Here is a 19,583-nt window from a genome sequence, read left to right on the forward strand (position 1 = left end):
CACGGGACAGAGTTAGACACCAGGGTCATTTTTAAAGTGGAGAAAAGGAACAAAAATAAAAATTGTCTCAGTCGTGAAGGATTTCTCCTCCACTGACAGAACAAGAAATTGAAGTGCAGCAATTTGCCCAGTGAACTAATTCGCAAAAGAAAAAAAAAATAAATAAAATAATAATGATAATGTCGTTCATCAAATTCCGTCTGTGTTTGTTTACAAATCAAGTATCATGGTTCAGTTGTGCTCTAAACTGAAACATTGATTTTGAATGCACCTCTGTCCTACCAAAGAATATACTGTTGATTTTATACGACCGGCACTTCTGCTTGTGCGGTAATAAAACTTTTCAAATGCACTTGTGGTGTTGGACTGTATTAGAGTATTAGCTTGAGGAAAATTAGGCTATTTTTGCTTTAATGGACGTTTTTTGATTATCAATTTTCAATACTTATCCGAGGCATTCCGATACAAAACCTATCTAAAAACACTGCTAGACACATAAGGTACATTTGTGTAAAAATTTTTAAAAAAATATCGTTCTAGCTGTTTAGGAGTCCATAGGAAATAAACTTGCACACAGTTAATTTTATTTATATACTAGCAAGGAGACCCGACGTTGCCCGGGATTGAATGATTAGTGAATGTTTCTCACACTCCCATATTGCCTGTTGAAATCACTCATTTTTTAACCAAATCAATTGATTGCCTGCTCTACTTGGAAACCTATCTCGGTGAACCGGGAGGAAGCTTCACATGCCTCCCCGCAGTGACTTAGTTTACATTACATTGTAGTCTACATTGCACTGTAGAGAACCTACTGTTGATTTTATAAAATTATTTTTATATAATGATTTGAATTATAGTTTAAAATGCAAAAGTCAATTATCATGGTTCAATTGTGCTCTTAACAGAAACATCTATTTTGAATACGCTCTTATACCAAAGAACCTATTGTTGAATTTTATATGCCTGGCCTTGCTGCTTGTGTAGTGATAACAGTTTGAATTTAAGTTTAAAGTGACAGTCAAGTATCCTGGTTCAGTTGTGCTTTGAACAGAAACCTTCATTTCGAATGCGCTCCTGCCATATCAAAGAACCCACTGTTGATTTTATGTCTGACCTTTCTGCTTGTGCGGTAAAAAAACTTCTCAAATGCACTTGTGATGTTAGGCTGTGTAAGGTGTTAACTTTAGTCGAAATCACCTGTTTCTTCTTTCATCAGATTGTTTCGATTGTCAATACTTATCAAAGACATTAAAATACAAAAGCTATCTAAGAACACTGTCAGGGAGATAAAGTACATTTGTGTGGAATTTCAAAAAATCGACCCAGCCGTTTAGGAGTCCATAGGAAACAAACTTACAAAGTTCCGTTTTATATAATATATATATATATATATATATATATATATATATATATATATATAAATCAAGACTTGAGATATTCAAAAGTAGGAACTAATGAACTCAACGATGTTGTTAGATAGTGCTCGATAACAGGAGGAAAATATTTATTATTTATTTGAAGGTAAACAGTCACAATTGGTCACTACAAACAACCATCTGTTTCAGTCAATGAGACTTTGCTATAGCGTCGAATGGTTCAGGGTCGCCTGACGAAGTCTTATTGACTGAAACAGATGGCTGTTTGTAGCGACCAAATGTAACTGTTTACCTTCGAATAAATATATATACACACACACACACACACACACACACACACACACACACACACAGTAGTTGGACGCCCAGCATTGCCTCGTCGTACAATATGCTTAAACATGATATTTTAATTCATGCAGATTGCATATGTATTATTATAGAATCAATCCTCTATTGCTTATTATATATTATGAGGAATAATTTGCCCGGTGGACTAATTTGCAATAAAAATTATTTAAATGATAATGTTGTTCATCAAATTCTGTGTTTGTTTACAATATCACGTCAGCTGATATTTGGTCTTGACGATAAATGCCCTGGAAAAGTCACTTCTGATTAATGTTTAATTTTAAAATGTGCAAAAAAAAAAAAAAAATGATTTGCAGCGATTTTAAATGGTACCTCTTCTTTTATCATAAATTGAACTCATTATTAAGAAAAAACTAAAACCAAATGGTGAGGTACACCCGGGCTTGAACACAGGATGATTTGATCTGTAGTTGAAAGTTCTATTGCTCAGCTATATATCCAAATGACAAATCATTTTTTTTTTTTTTTAAGAAATGATTGGCCTGTGTAACGTAAAATATTCCCCTGTAAAGATTCTTTTCATCTATACAGAGTGAAAAAGACTATTTGTAAGATCAAATTTTTTTTATGCTTATCAGATGAATTTCTGTACAGAACATATCTAAGAACACTGCCAGACATATAAATTACCTTTGTGTGAAATTTGCAAAAGATAGCCTCAGCCGTTTCGGAACCTGTGAGAAAGGAACTCACACAAAGTGACTTTAATATAAGAGTGGAATATATATATATATATATATATATATATATATATATATATATATATATAAACTGGCGTTAATAGTGACACCCTGCACTGATGATTCCCGAAAGGATGAAACACTAGTATCTGTAGGTTATAGTAAATATATATATATATATATATATATTACTCAATTTCTATCCGTCATTCACCCCCTCCCGCAGCCAAATGGCAAAATGCAAGACTTGTTTTTCTTGTATTTGTCAAAACATTTTTGCTTAAATGTTGTATTCTGGGCAATAAAATCCTTTGAATGAAGCCATTCTTTCTTTTCCTCTTATTAAACGCCATCTTGCTCAACCAAGTCGACTCAATGTATTCAACACAGTTTCTTTATACAAAAGAATCAAGAAAGAAAAGTTTTTTGTAAAACAAAATGGCTGCCTGGATTTCTTTTCTCCAGTGAAAAGGTGTGTTTCAGTGCAGCCAATAAATTTAGGCCAGTGGTAAGAGCAACGACCCTCGAATTCAACGTTTCTCAACGACTTTTTTTTTTTTTTTCTAGGTCGTTTCAAAAGTAATGCGTCCTATGTTTTTTTTTTTACTCAAAAGTGGAACCCTTTAATATGAGCGGCCTTTTGTGTCCCAGAAATTATTTTTCTAAATGGTGACCACCATTCTCAATGAACTTTTGCCAGCGATGGGGGTTCATGGCTGTGTATGTGCTTTGTCATTCACATCTCTCTGTGGCCACTCTGAAATCGACTAACCCATCTAACTGCTGACATGAACTACATCGGCTTTGTAAACATTCAACAGGCGCCGATGGCTTGTTGATCGGTTCAGTTTTTTTTTTTGTTTTTTTTTTCCTGCATGGCGTTTGCTTTCTTAGTCTCACACCATCAATATCTTCAACAGAGAGATGAAACTTTTGTATGGAGACATGTATAACGAGGACTCCGAACCGAAGATGTTAATGACATATATCTTGACAACAATACGGACCGGAGACATTTCTACAGCTCTTGTTAACAGAGGAGGGGAGACATTATCGATGATGGCAGAGACATATTACTTGGAAGGGGGTTAGGGTTATACAAAATTCATTAAAGATGATGGTATACCAAACACATTTACCTTTCAGTGATTGGAACCCATCTCCTAACTGCTGATATCAACTGCATCGGCTTTGTAAACATTCAACAGGCGTCGGTGACTTGTTGATCGGTTCAATTTTTTTTTTTTTTTTTCTGCATGAAATTTGCTTTCTTAGTCTCATACCGTCAATATCTCCAGCAGAGATGAAACTTTAAGGTTATAAATGCATAAGTTCAGTCATCATAATGTTGTATGGGGGGGCATATGGGGACGAAGACAAACAGTTACAAAATATTAGATGATTTCTTTATTCATCTGTCAGCCGATTGATGATGTCAGGAATTCAAACTTGTATAGCTACATAGTTTCTCTTCTCTTCCACCAACTTCACTTCACTCTCTTCCTCTCTCTTTCTGGCTGTGAGTGTGACTCTCTGATTATCTGCCTAACTTCGAACTCCATCTCGATATATTGCGAATCTACTTTGTTTATGACGTCAGAAGTGTGGTGTTAACCAACGTGACTAATTTTCACATGGATTTTACCTATGTCTGTCCAAACACACTTTTGTCAAACAAAGAATTCCCAATTTTAATTGTTCAATATCTAACCTATTTTTAATCATTATCTATAAACTCGCATTGTCCATTCTTTTAACTGGCATATTTAATATCCAGTTATTTCTAAAAGAATTAACAATCGACTGCATTCCTAGAATTTCAATTTATCCATTATCTTTTAACACTTGCAGACAGGGTTCGATTCTTACCTTTTCCTAATATCATGTTCATTTATCTAGTATGTCTTCTTACTTACATGAGAAGAGGACAGCCCTTTCATGTAACAATAACAATTTGCAATCCTCCCTGATCCATTTTTTTTTTTTTTTTTTTTTTACCTGGGGGTGACCACTTATCAAGGCCCAGAAGCCACTCAGGGATGAGGGTTATTGCGTGTACAGTAAGTAATCAATGGGATAGTATCGTAGTAATCGTTAGTATTGGAGATTTGATAAAGTGTCCTACTTGGGGGGGGGCGGTTCATCAGGAATTTGTTTATCTTGAACTTGAAGACATCCAAGTTGTAGTCAGGTGGGAAACAGGCAAACGGAAGAGAGTTCCACAGGCGTGCACTTCTAAGAAAGCTTTGTTCATGGAATCTACGTTTTGGTTTTGGCATAAAGATAAAGAGTGGGGAAAATTAATGACAGTGGTTTTAGCTAGACGGGTGTTTATCGTGAAAGATTGGCGAGGAGAGGGGGGGCCAGAGATTAGAACTAAGATTTGAGCAGAAAAAAAATAGGAGGCATTACTTTTGAAACGCCACTTGTATTAACCTATTAAGTCCCACTGTTTTATAAGTTGGATACTAAATAAGTTCTTTTTGAAATAAATAAGATTTTGCATTCAAAACCGGTTTCAAAACCTAGTAGGTGATGCACTTTTTTTCTCCCCTGCAGCCTCTTCCCCACAGAAGAGACGTTGCGAGCCTGTCTCTGCTCTCTCGTTATTTTGTTCGCAAGTGTTCATCTGAATGTCAATCTTGTCAAACTTTCATAAAAATCTCTCGACTAGCTACAACCACTATCAACAATTTCGCACATTCTCTATCTGTGCCGAAATCTAAACTCAGATTCCACAAACACGGCTTCTCTCCTAGAACTACCCGTCTGTGGAACACAGGTACTACGCTATGATCACAGCCCAAAGGGTCACAGCATTACATCCATTCACAGCCCCATTTCATTATAGACAGGATGTCTTCCCAAGATTTTAGCCATTTCCTTAGATATGTGTTAATTTGTTTTCCCTTCGTGTCTGTTAAAGAGCGTTGTGCCATTGTCTCTGAGACAATTTTATGAGGGAGGCCATCTATGAATATCAGGAATAAAAAAGTTCGATCGACCCCTGTGACACACCCGCGTTTATATCAAGTTGTTTTGACGTACGACCATCAAGGACAACCTGGATTTTTCTCTTATCTAAGGATTTGATTATTTTAAGTCTGCTAACGTTTTGGTGTTCGTATGCGGTTTTATTTCTGGTAAATTCAGACTTTTTTCTAGAAAAAGATTCGCCAGATATTTATCTATATCTACCTCCTCCCCTCTCTCTCTCTCTCTCTCACGCACACACAGATATACACACGCGTACATGTATATGCACACGCATGCACATATATACACACACACCTACACACGCACATATCTCTATATATATATACACGCACATATATACACATACACTCGCACATATATACACATACACTCGCACATATATACACATACACTCGCACATATATACACATACACTCGCACATATATACACATACACTCGCACATATATACACATACACTCGCACATATATACACATACATTCGCACATATATACACATACACTCGCACATATATGCACATACACTCGCACATATATATACATATATACACATACACGCGCACATATATACACATACACGCGCACATATATACACATACACGCGCACATATATACACATACACGCACACATATATACACATACACGCACACATATATACACATACACGCACACATATACACACACATATACACACACACACACACACACACACACATATATATACATATATATATATATATATATATATGATATAGATTTATCAAGAAATGTTCGCCAACGTCACGGTCTCTACGCCAAGTAATTTAGAATTTATATTCTTGAAAAAAAAAAAAAAGTTTCTTTCGTCTTAATTCTTATCATCACAAGATAAGAGCGTACCCCCACCCCCATCCCACTGCCACCCCCACAACTAATCATCTCCACTCAGACTTTCAGGGAAAAGATGTGCCCCCCCCCCCTCTCATACTGTTCTCATTCACATGAACTCCGAAAAGTGCAGATTAAAAAAATTTGAACATTTATATTTTTTTTATTTTATAAAAGTTATTTTTTAACTAATTTTTTTTTTTTTTTTTTTTTAACTAATGAATTACTAATAGGGTTATCTGACATTGCCTGGGGCCCACATATGAAAAAAATATATAAGAAAATGTTGAATTCGGATTAATGTTCTTATTTTGAGTGTTATTTACACAATGTTTTGCTCGGTGTAACCTCCGACCTTCTTCAGGTGGATCTTGTCGAACTCGGGACTCTTTCTGTTGAAACCTTTTATTTAATCCATGGTGACATGCTTTCTTTCTGTCAGCCATTACCAAGTAGAAGTCTCAAGTAATTTTTAATTGCTTTCTTAGTATCGTCTGCACAGGAAATTGAACCTTCAACCTCCAAAAGAGTAACTTACGACTGAAATTATGAAGTACTTTATCCGTTGGGTTGTGGATCCTTGCAGATACAATTGCGAATTGAGATTTTTTTTTTTCTCAGTAATGGCTGACGGAACGAGAACATGCTATCCTTGCATATAATAAAAAGGGTTCTGTTTGAAATTCCGAGCAGATGCCGTAGTTCGACAAGAGGCACCTGATCGGAGGTTGCATCAGTCGAAACGTTGTGAAACTAACATTCAAGGTGAGAACGGGAATCGGAATTACACACGCAAAAAAAGTTGAGTATTATACGTTCGTGTGTGCTAGATCAAAAGAATTTTTTTCGGTGCCCCTATCGTATAATTGAAACTTTTTTTTTAATAGAAAATCAGGTCAGAATAGTTTTTTTGCTTATCGACCATGAACGCTAACATATTCAAAAAGGGTCCGGAAAATGATAGGCAATATCTTATCTTATCTTCCTTTCTTTTCTTTTTCTTCTTTTTTTTTACTTTTTTTCTCTCTCTTTCCTTCTCTCCTTCCTTTATTCCCTCCCCCTTGCCAAACTTTCACGAGAAACACTCGTCTAGCTGAAAACACTGTCAATAATTTCCCCCACTCTTTATCTGTGCCTAAACCTAAACGTAGATTCCATGAACAAAGCTTTTTTTTTTCTTAAAACTGCACGCCTGTGGAACTGTCTTCCATTTGCCTGCTTCCCAGCTGACTACAATATGGCCGTCTTCAAGTCCAATGTAAACAAGTTCTTGATGAACCGCTCCCCTTAATTAATCCAATTTACCACATTTACACTACTAACGATTACTATGATGTTGTCCCATTAACTACCCTGCACTTATTAACCCTTATCCTTGAGTGGCCCCAGGCCTTTATGTGGCGACTCCTTTGAAATAAAACAAGGCCGATAGCCATTAGTCGCATGTCCTCGTGTAATGAATGAATGCGTGAATGTAGGATTGACATAAAATTTTTAAAGATAAACTAAAATGACCGAAAAATGGGCTGAAATGACTTAAATAAATAAAAAGTAAATGACTTAGAATGACTTTAATGAACTTAAGGATGAATTGAATGACCTTAAGAATGACTTGAATACTTAAAAAACAACTTGAATGATCTGGAGAATGACTTGAATGGCTTTGAGACTGACTGGTTGTAAAGTGGAGGATCATTTTACATTAAATTAATAGAGAAAAGTGATCCCCCACTTTATATCACAAAGTTACAAACATAAGTACAGCATGTAGTAAGAACAGATACTACACTTTGATCTTGGCCAAAAGGCCAAGAAAAGGATATTTATTTACTCCCTCACCGAGCAAATTAGGCACAAGGCCGATTTTTAAAGTGAGGAGTGAAGGGGAAATGGGGACCAACTCCCCGGGGAGTAGGGGAGCTGGATAGTGACAATTGGTATGAAGGGTTGCCCCTACATTGACTAAGGTTATTATATGTGGGGTTGCTCCCACATATGGTCTTTGCTAGCAGTATCTGCCGGAACAGATACTACACTTTGATGTATTTATTTGCTTCCCCACCAAAGCAAATAAGGCACAAGGCCGTTTTTAATGTGGGGTAAAAACCAGCTCCCCTAAAAGTAGGCAAAAAGGGGCCACTCTGGTTACCAAAAATAATAATTGTCCCAGTATAGAGGGTTTCCCCTCCATTGACTGGTACAAATTATCTTAAGTGCAGCATCTGCAGAACAGATGGTATTTATTTGCTCCCCCACCGAGCAAATTAGGCACAAGGCCAATTTTTAATGTGAGGAGTGAAGGGAGGGGGAAGGGAAAAAGGGGACCAGCTCCCGAAAGGTGGGAAATGGGAGCTGGTTAGAGGTCAGGCATGTGGGGTTGCCCCCACATCTGGTCTTTGCTAGTCATAGCTAGTCATGTCGGAACAGATACTACACTTTGATCCCGGCCCGAAGGCCAAGAACAACAGAAAAAGGCAACTACACTTTGATCTTTGCCAAAAGGCCAAGGCTTAAAAAGCTAAGAACAGCATCTATTCACAACAGACCTTTGATCTTAACCAAAAAGGCCAAGCACAAAAGTGTTACGGACAAACCGATCGACCGACCGACGGAGTGACTTATAGAGTCGCTTACATGTGACTGAAAAAAAAAAAAAAAATACTCCACGCATGAACAAATTGTGGCTTTGTAAAGATATAGGATACTCTCTGGTGTAAGTAATTTTCTAGCACGGTAGAGGGAGTCCACCTTCTTCACAGCAGCTTTAGCAATGTCTTCTATGTATTTGTTCCAGTTCATGTTGCTTGTGATTGTTAAGCTGAGCGGTTTGAAGGAAGGGCTTTCAAGTAAGGTTTCATGGCTATCAGTGGTTAAGGTTTCTTGTCAATGTTAAAGGAAAGAAGCTTAGTCTTAGTAGCATTAAATGTTATGATCTCATTCTACTACAGATTAGGGGAAGACTAAAATCATGGGAGGAAATATTAAGATTTTCTTTTCTTTTTTTTTTTTCTTTTTTTAAGAAATCAACATTTATCAAGCCTAAAAAGCCATTGGGGGATAAGGATCAACGGGAATGTGGTGCCACCACTTTCGGCTTGTACTACACAAAAACTGCTGGAATGAGTCGAGGAGGATGGAAAGGTCAAGGAAAGAGAGAGAGAGAGTACCAACCAGACTTCCACTGGGAGAGTGAGGAGAGTACTGGGAGCTTGGGAAGGCTTATTGTCACTTAAATTCCCGGGAAAACCAATAATAGTTGCTAGTGAGAAATCAATGGAAAACGGCTGTTGAGAGAACACAAAATGATATGTAATGATTATTGAAAGAGATGAAGAATGTTGGAACTCTGATCAGAGACATGCCACTCAGATTCCAAGGGACGTGACATGTTCTTGCCAATGGCAATTGCTGTACGACTGAGTGGAAACCATGACGCCATATCTCTTACTTTACCTTGGCACCAAAATCCAGTCTAGACCATTTCTGAAATTCACCTTTTCCCGGTTGATTGTGATATCTTGCTAGTCCTGATGCGCCTCCACTGGGGAATACCGGCGGGTCCGCCTAGTCATTCTTTTGCAGGCCAGAGTGTTTCTTCTCAAGGATGTTGACTCTTCAATTCTGCTTTTCGACCTTGGTGTCTAATATTTTTTTTTTTTTTTTTTTTTTTTTTTTTTACTGTTGGAGGAAGAGGAATTTGGCCAACTCGCCTGAGGAAAGACAACATGATTCCATTTCCGTTTGATGAAAACCGTTTTTTTTTTTTATTGCAGACCATCTACTAGTTGGCCAGTTGCGTACAAATCCCAAGAGCGATAGGTGCCTTCTATCATGTCTGAAAGTGACACAATATCCAACAAACAAGATCGGAGATGTGCCGCTGTACAACTCCTGCTCTCATCAACTGTTTCACAAATGCGCATGCGTGAATTGTTCATAAGACAGATTACTTGTGTTAAATAGAAGTAGGTTTGAAAACACTTTTTAACAATCATGTCAAGCTGGACTAATGGTTATCGTACTTGACTCACTGTCTTTGTTTTGGTTTCGATCTCAGTTCTAGTATTTTTTTTTTTTTTTTTGCTTACAAGAAGTGAAGTGTATAGAAAACAAACAATAGTCGCATGCACGTGTTTCAGTTTCTGTATAAATTAAAATATAAAATTTATGCATACTATACGACTGGGCAACGCCAGGCGGCCTACTAATAATTTAAATATACGTTATGTTTAAGTTTTGCCTCCACAGAACGAAAGAATTATTTACAATGGTTGTTGTAAGACGGGTTCTTGTGCATTTTTTATTTAAATGTGAATCTATTTTTTCTCATTCACTCGGGTTTGACTTTAAGGTTTGCTATTTTTTTACAACTTTTTTTTATTTTTTTAATTTTTTTTATTTATTTATTTTTTTTTTTACTAAGTGCGGTATGCCAATGCAAAGCTTTGAATGAATGCCATCTTTACTTTTCCTCTTGTTAGCGACCATATCGCTTAAAAGTGTTTCTTTACATAAAGAATGAAGAAGAAAGAAAAACGGTCGTCTGTCACCTGAGTAAAAAAAAAAAAAAAATGGCTACCTGGGCTTGTTTTCACAATGAAAAGTGTGTTTCGAGTTGGTTCAGTGCAGCAAATAAATTTAGGCCAGTGACCACAGCAGTTGTTTGTAAATTCATTGTGAGATATATACTAGCTGGTCGCCTGGCGCTGCCCGGTCGTACAATACGCTTAAACATGATATTTTAATTCATGCAGACTATGTATTATCATTAGGGCTATAACAACAGCATATTCTTTTCATTGTTTTGACTCTCGAGTATATATCCGACACAGTTAATCAACCGAGAACCACATCACTCTATATGAAAACATAAGATATCAACTGATACACACTCGAGAGTCAAAACAACGAAAAGAATATGCTGTTGTCCTACCCCTAATTATTATAGAATCGATCCCCTATTGATTATTATATTATGAATAATTCCTATTTACAATGCCTCCCCACGGGACAGAGTTAGACACCAGGGTCATTTTTAAAGTGGAGAAAAGGAACAAAAATAAAAATTGTCTCAGTCGTGAAGGATTTCTCCTCCACTGACAGAACAAGAAATTGAAGTGCAGCAATTTGCCCAGTGAACTAATTCGCAAAAGAAAAAAAAAATAAATAAAATAATAATGATAATGTCGTTCATCAAATTCCGTCTGTGTTTGTTTACAAATCAAGTATCATGGTTCAGTTGTGCTCTAAACTGAAACATTGATTTTGAATGCACCTCTGTCCTACCAAAGAATATACTGTTGATTTTATACGACCGGCACTTCTGCTTGTGCGGTAATAAAACTTTTCAAATGCACTTGTGGTGTTGGACTGTATTAGAGTATTAGCTTGAGGAAAATTAGGCTATTTTTGCTTTAATGGACGTTTTTTGATTATCAATTTTCAATACTTATCCGAGGCATTCCGATACAAAACCTATCTAAAAACACTGCTAGACACATAAGGTACATTTGTGTAAAAATTTTTAAAAAAATATCGTTCTAGCTGTTTAGGAGTCCATAGGAAATAAACTTGCACACAGTTAATTTTATTTATATACTAGCAAGGAGACCCGACGTTGCCCGGGATTGAATGATTAGTGAATGTTTCTCACACTCCCATATTGCCTGTTGAAATCACTCATTTTTTAACCAAATCAATTGATTGCCTGCTCTACTTGGAAACCTATCTCGGTGAACCGGGAGGAAGCTTCACATGCCTCCCCGCAGTGACTTAGTTTACATTACATTGTAGTCTACATTGCACTGTAGAGAACCTACTGTTGATTTTATAAAATTATTTTTATATAATGATTTGAATTATAGTTTAAAATGCAAAAGTCAATTATCATGGTTCAATTGTGCTCTTAACAGAAACATCTATTTTGAATACGCTCTTATACCAAAGAACCTATTGTTGAATTTTATATGCCTGGCCTTGCTGCTTGTGTAGTGATAACAGTTTGAATTTAAGTTTAAAGTGACAGTCAAGTATCCTGGTTCAGTTGTGCTTTGAACAGAAACCTTCATTTCGAATGCGCTCCTGCCATATCAAAGAACCCACTGTTGATTTTATGTCTGACCTTTCTGCTTGTGCGGTAAAAAAACTTCTCAAATGCACTTGTGATGTTAGGCTGTGTAAGGTGTTAACTTTAGTCGAAATCACCTGTTTCTTCTTTCATCAGATTGTTTCGATTGTCAATACTTATCAAAGACATTAAAATACAAAAGCTATCTAAGAACACTGTCAGGGAGATAAAGTACATTTGTGTGGAATTTCAAAAAATCGACCCAGCCGTTTAGGAGTCCATAGGAAACAAACTTACAAAGTTCCGTTTTATATAATATATATATATATATATATATATATATATATATATATATATATATAAATCAAGACTTGAGATATTCAAAAGTAGGAACTAATGAACTCAACGATGTTGTTAGATAGTGCTCGATAACAGGAGGAAAATATTTATTATTTATTTGAAGGTAAACAGTCACAATTGGTCACTACAAACAACCATCTGTTTCAGTCAATGAGACTTTGCTATAGCGTCGAATGGTTCAGGGTCGCCTGACGAAGTCTTATTGACTGAAACAGATGGCTGTTTGTAGCGACCAAATGTAACTGTTTACCTTCGAATAAATATATATACACACACACACACACACACACACACACACACACACACACACACACACACACAGTAGTTGGACGCCCAGCATTGCCTCGTCGTACAATATGCTTAAACATGATATTTTAATTCATGCAGATTGCATATGTATTATTATAGAATCAATCCTCTATTGCTTATTATATATTATGAGGAATAATTTGCCCGGTGGACTAATTTGCAATAAAAATTATTTAAATGATAATGTTGTTCATCAAATTCTGTGTTTGTTTACAATATCACGTCAGCTGATATTTGGTCTTGACGATAAATGCCCTGGAAAAGTCACTTCTGATTAATGTTTAATTTTAAAATGTGCAAAAAAAAAAAAAAAATGATTTGCAGCGATTTTAAATGGTACCTCTTCTTTTATCATAAATTGAACTCATTATTAAGAAAAAACTAAAACCAAATGGTGAGGTACACCCGGGCTTGAACACAGGATGATTTGATCTGTAGTTGAAAGTTCTATTGCTCAGCTATATATCCAAATGACAAATCATTTTTTTTTTTTTTTAAGAAATGATTGGCCTGTGTAACGTAAAATATTCCCCTGTAAAGATTCTTTTCATCTATACAGAGTGAAAAAGACTATTTGTAAGATCAAATTTTTTTTATGCTTATCAGATGAATTTCTGTACAGAACATATCTAAGAACACTGCCAGACATATAAATTACCTTTGTGTGAAATTTGCAAAAGATAGCCTCAGCCGTTTCGGAACCTGTGAGAAAGGAACTCACACAAAGTGACTTTAATATAAGAGTGGAATATATATATATATATATATATATATATATATATATATATATATAAACTGGCGTTAATAGTGACACCCTGCACTGATGATTCCCGAAAGGATGAAACACTAGTATCTGTAGGTTATAGTAAATATATATATATATATATATATATTACTCAATTTCTATCCGTCATTCACCCCCTCCCGCAGCCAAATGGCAAAATGCAAGACTTGTTTTTCTTGTATTTGTCAAAACATTTTTGCTTAAATGTTGTATTCTGGGCAATAAAATCCTTTGAATGAAGCCATTCTTTCTTTTCCTCTTATTAAACGCCATCTTGCTCAACCAAGTCGACTCAATGTATTCAACACAGTTTCTTTATACAAAAGAATCAAGAAAGAAAAGTTTTTTGTAAAACAAAATGGCTGCCTGGATTTCTTTTCTCCAGTGAAAAGGTGTGTTTCAGTGCAGCCAATAAATTTAGGCCAGTGGTAAGAGCAACGACCCTCGAATTCAACGTTTCTCAACGACTTTTTTTTTTTTTTTCTAGGTCGTTTCAAAAGTAATGCGTCCTATGTTTTTTTTTTTACTCAAAAGTGGAACCCTTTAATATGAGCGGCCTTTTGTGTCCCAGAAATTATTTTTCTAAATGGTGACCACCATTCTCAATGAACTTTTGCCAGCGATGGGGGTTCATGGCTGTGTATGTGCTTTGTCATTCACATCTCTCTGTGGCCACTCTGAAATCGACTAACCCATCTAACTGCTGACATGAACTACATCGGCTTTGTAAACATTCAACAGGCGCCGATGGCTTGTTGATCGGTTCAGTTTTTTTTTTTGTTTTTTTTTTCCTGCATGGCGTTTGCTTTCTTAGTCTCACACCATCAATATCTTCAACAGAGAGATGAAACTTTTGTATGGAGACATGTATAACGAGGACTCCGAACCGAAGATGTTAATGACATATATCTTGACAACAATACGGACCGGAGACATTTCTACAGCTCTTGTTAACAGAGGAGGGGAGACATTATCGATGATGGCAGAGACATATTACTTGGAAGGGGGTTAGGGTTATACAAAATTCATTAAAGATGATGGTATACCAAACACATTTACCTTTCAGTGATTGGAACCCATCTCCTAACTGCTGATATCAACTGCATCGGCTTTGTAAACATTCAACAGGCGTCGGTGACTTGTTGATCGGTTCAATTTTTTTTTTTTTTTTTCTGCATGAAATTTGCTTTCTTAGTCTCATACCGTCAATATCTCCAGCAGAGATGAAACTTTAAGGTTATAAATGCATAAGTTCAGTCATCATAATGTTGTATGGGGGGGCATATGGGGACGAAGACAAACAGTTACAAAATATTAGATGATTTCTTTATTCATCTGTCAGCCGATTGATGATGTCAGGAATTCAAACTTGTATAGCTACATAGTTTCTCTTCTCTTCCACCAACTTCACTTCACTCTCTTCCTCTCTCTTTCTGGCTGTGAGTGTGACTCTCTGATTATCTGCCTAACTTCGAACTCCATCTCGATATATTGCGAATCTACTTTGTTTATGACGTCAGAAGTGTGGTGTTAACCAACGTGACTAATTTTCACATGGATTTTACCTATGTCTGTCCAAACACACTTTTGTCAAACAAAGAATTCCCAATTTTAATTGTTCAATATCTAACCTATTTTTAATCATTATCTATAAACTCGCATTGTCCATTCTTTTAACTGGCATATTTAATATCCAGTTATTTCTAAAAGAATTAACAATCGACTGCATTCCTAGAATTTCAATTTATCCATTATCTTTTAACACTTGCAGACAGGGTTCGATTCTTACCTTTTCCTAATATCATGTTCATTTATCTAGTATGTCTTCTTACTTACATGAGAAGAGGACAGCCCTTTCATGTAACAATAACAATTTGCAATCCTCCCTGATCCATTTTTTTTTTTTTTTTTTTTTTACCTGGGGGTGACCACTTATCAAGGCCCAGAAGCCACTCAGGGATGAGGGTTATTGCGTGTACAGTAAGTAATCAATGGGATAGTATCGTAGTAATCGTTAGTATTGGAGATTTGATAAAGTGTCCTACTTGGGGGGGGGCGGTTCATCAGGAATTTGTTTATCTTGAACTTGAAGACATCCAAGTTGTAGTCAGGTGGGAAACAGGCAAACGGAAGAGAGTTCCACAGGCGTGCACTTCTAAGAAAGCTTTGTTCATGGAATCTACGTTTTGGTTTTGGCATAAAGATAAAGAGTGGGGAAAATTAATGACAGTGGTTTTAGCTAGACGGGTGTTTATCGTGAAAGATTGGCGAGGAGAGGGGGGGCCAGAGATTAGAACTAAGATTTGAGCAGAAAAAAAATAGGAGGCATTACTTTTGAAACGCCACTTGTATTAACCTATTAAGTCCCACTGTTTTATAAGTTGGATACTAAATAAGTTCTTTTTGAAATAAATAAGATTTTGCATTCAAAACCGGTTTCAAAACCTAGTAGGTGATGCACTTTTTTTCTCCCCTGCAGCCTCTTCCCCACAGAAGAGACGTTGCGAGCCTGTCTCTGCTCTCTCGTTATTTTGTTCGCAAGTGTTCATCTGAATGTCAATCTTGTCAAACTTTCATAAAAATCTCTCGACTAGCTACAACCACTATCAACAATTTCGCACATTCTCTATCTGTGCCGAAATCTAAACTCAGATTCCACAAACACGGCTTCTCTCCTAGAACTACCCGTCTGTGGAACACAGGTACTACGCTATGATCACAGCCCAAAGGGTCACAGCATTACATCCATTCACAGCCCCATTTCATTATAGACAGGATGTCTTCCCAAGATTTTAGCCATTTCCTTAGATATGTGTTAATTTGTTTTCCCTTCGTGTCTGTTAAAGAGCGTTGTGCCATTGTCTCTGAGACAATTTTATGAGGGAGGCCATCTATGAATATCAGGAATAAAAAAGTTCGATCGACCCCTGTGACACACCCGCGTTTATATCAAGTTGTTTTGACGTACGACCATCAAGGACAACCTGGATTTTTCTCTTATCTAAGGATTTGATTATTTTAAGTCTGCTAACGTTTTGGTGTTCGTATGCGGTTTTATTTCTGGTAAATTCAGACTTTTTTCTAGAAAAAGATTCGCCAGATATTTATCTATATCTACCTCCTCCCCTCTCTCTCTCTCTCTCTCACGCACACACAGATATACACACGCGTACATGTATATGCACACGCATGCACATATATACACACACACCTACACACGCACATATCTCTATATATATATACACGCACATATATACACATACACTCGCACATATATACACATACACTCGCACATATATACACATACACTCGCACATATATACACATACACTCGCACATATATACACATACACTCGCACATATATACACATACACTCGCACATATATACACATACATTCGCACATATATACACATACACTCGCACATATATGCACATACACTCGCACATATATATACATATATACACATACACGCGCACATATATACACATACACGCGCACATATATACACATACACGCGCACATATATACACATACACGCACACATATATACACATACACGCACACATATATACACATACACGCACACATATACACACACATATACACACACACACACACACACACACACATATATATACATATATATATATATATATATATATGATATAGATTTATCAAGAAATGTTCGCCAACGTCACGGTCTCTACGCCAAGTAATTTAGAATTTATATTCTTGAAAAAAAAAAAAAAGTTTCTTTCGTCTTAATTCTTATCATCACAAGATAAGAGCGTACCCCCACCCCCATCCCACTGCCACCCCCACAACTAATCATCTCCACTCAGACTTTCAGGGAAAAGATGTGCCCCCCCCCCTCTCATACTGTTCTCATTCACATGAACTCCGAAAAGTGCAGATTAAAAAAATTTGAACATTTATATTTTTTTTATTTTATAAAAGTTATTTTTTAACTAATTTTTTTTTTTTTTTTTTTTTAACTAATGAATTACTAATAGGGTTATCTGACATTGCCTGGGGCCCACATATGAAAAAAATATATAAGAAAATGTTGAATTCGGATTAATGTTCTTATTTTGAGTGTTATTTACACAATGTTTTGCTCGGTGTAACCTCCGACCTTCTTCAGGTGGATCTTGTCGAACTCGGGACTCTTTCTGTTGAAACCTTTTATTTAATCCATGGTGACATGCTTTCTTTCTGTCAGCCATTACCAAGTAGAAGTCTCAAGTAATTTTTAATTGCTTTCTTAGTATCGTCTGCACAGGAAATTGAACCTTCAACCTCCAAAAGAGTAACTTACGACTGAAATTATGAAGTACTTTATCCGTTGGGTTGTGGATCCTTGCAGATACAATTGCGAATTGAGATTTTTTTTTTTCTCAGTAATGGCTGACGGAACGAGAACATGCTATCCTTGCATATAATAAAAAGGGTTCTGTTTGAAATTCCGAGCAGATGCCGTAGTTCGACAAGAGGCACCTGATCGGAGGTTGCATCAGTCGAAACGTTGTGAAACTAACATTCAAGGTGAGAACGGGAATCGGAATTACACACGCAAAAAAAGTTGAGTATTATACGTTCGTGTGTGCTAGATCAAAAGAATTTTTTTCGGTGCCCCTATCGTATAATTGAAACTTTTTTTTTAATAGAAAATCAGGTCAGAATAGTTTTTTTGCTTATCGACCATGAACGCTAACATATTCAAAAAGGGTCCGGAAAATGATAGGCAATATCTTATCTTATCTTCCTTTCTTTTCTTTTTCTTCTTTTTTTTTACTTTTTTTCTCTCTCTTTCCTTCTCTCCTTCCTTTATTCCCTCCCCCTTGCCAAACTTTCACGAGAAACACTCGTCTAGCTGAAAACACTGTCAATAATTTCCCCCACTCTTTATCTGTGCCTAAACCTAAACGTAGATTCCATGAACAAAGCTTTTTTTTTTCTTAAAACTGCACGCCTGTGGAACTGTCTTCCATTTGCCTGCTTCCCAGCTGACTACAATATGGCCGTCTTCAAGTCCAATGTAAACAAGTTCTTGATGAACCGCTCCCCTTAATTAATCCAATTTACCACATTTACACTACTAACGATTACTATGATGTTGTCCCATTAACTACCCTGCACTTATTAACCCTTATCCTTGAGTGGCCCCAGGCCTTTATGTGGCGACTCCTTTGAAATAAAACAAGGCCGATAGCCATTAGTCGCATGTCCTCGTGTAATGAATGAATGCGTGAATGTAGGATTGACATAAAATTTTTAAAGATAAACTAAAATGACCGAAAAATGGGCTGAAATGACTTAAATAAATAAAAAGTAAATGACTTAGAATGACTTTAATGAACTTAAGGATGAATTGAATGACCTTAAGAATGACTTGAATACTTAAAAAACAACTTGAATGATCTGGAGAATGACTTGAATGGCTTTGAGACTGACTGGTTGTAAAGTGGAGGATCATTTTACATTAAATTAATAGAGAAAAATGATCCCCCACTTTATATCACAAAGTTACAAACATAAGTACAGCATGTAGTAAGAACAGATACTACACTTTGATCTTGGCCAAAAGGCCAAGAAAAGGATATTTATTTACTCCCTCACCGAGCAAATTAGGCACAAGGCCGATTTTTAAAGTGAGGAGTGAAGGGGAAATGGGGACCAACTCCCCGGGGAGTAGGGGAGCTGGATAGTGACAATTGGTATGAAGGGTTGCCCCTACATTGACTAAGGTTATTATATGTGGGGTTGCT

General features: G+C 36.4%; 1 protein-coding gene and 2 pseudogenes across 1 annotated transcript in view; 1 reads left to right on the plus strand and 2 right to left on the minus strand.

Annotated features, from left to right (window-relative positions):
- Window positions 1-19,583, plus strand: part of LOC145268850 (partitioning defective protein 6-like) — a 109,345-nt gene that overhangs the window by 76,309 nt on the left and 13,453 nt on the right. The window lies entirely within an intron of this gene.
- Window positions 7,979-8,113, minus strand: LOC145268898 (U2 spliceosomal RNA; annotated as a pseudogene).
- On the minus strand, window positions 19,275-19,416 carry LOC145268897 (U2 spliceosomal RNA; annotated as a pseudogene).

This window comes from Euprymna scolopes, chromosome 44 (genome assembly GCF_053919585.1).
Source record: "Euprymna scolopes isolate OS-2025 chromosome 44, ASM5391958v1, whole genome shotgun sequence".
NCBI lineage: Eukaryota > Metazoa > Mollusca > Cephalopoda > Sepiida > Sepiolidae > Euprymna > Euprymna scolopes.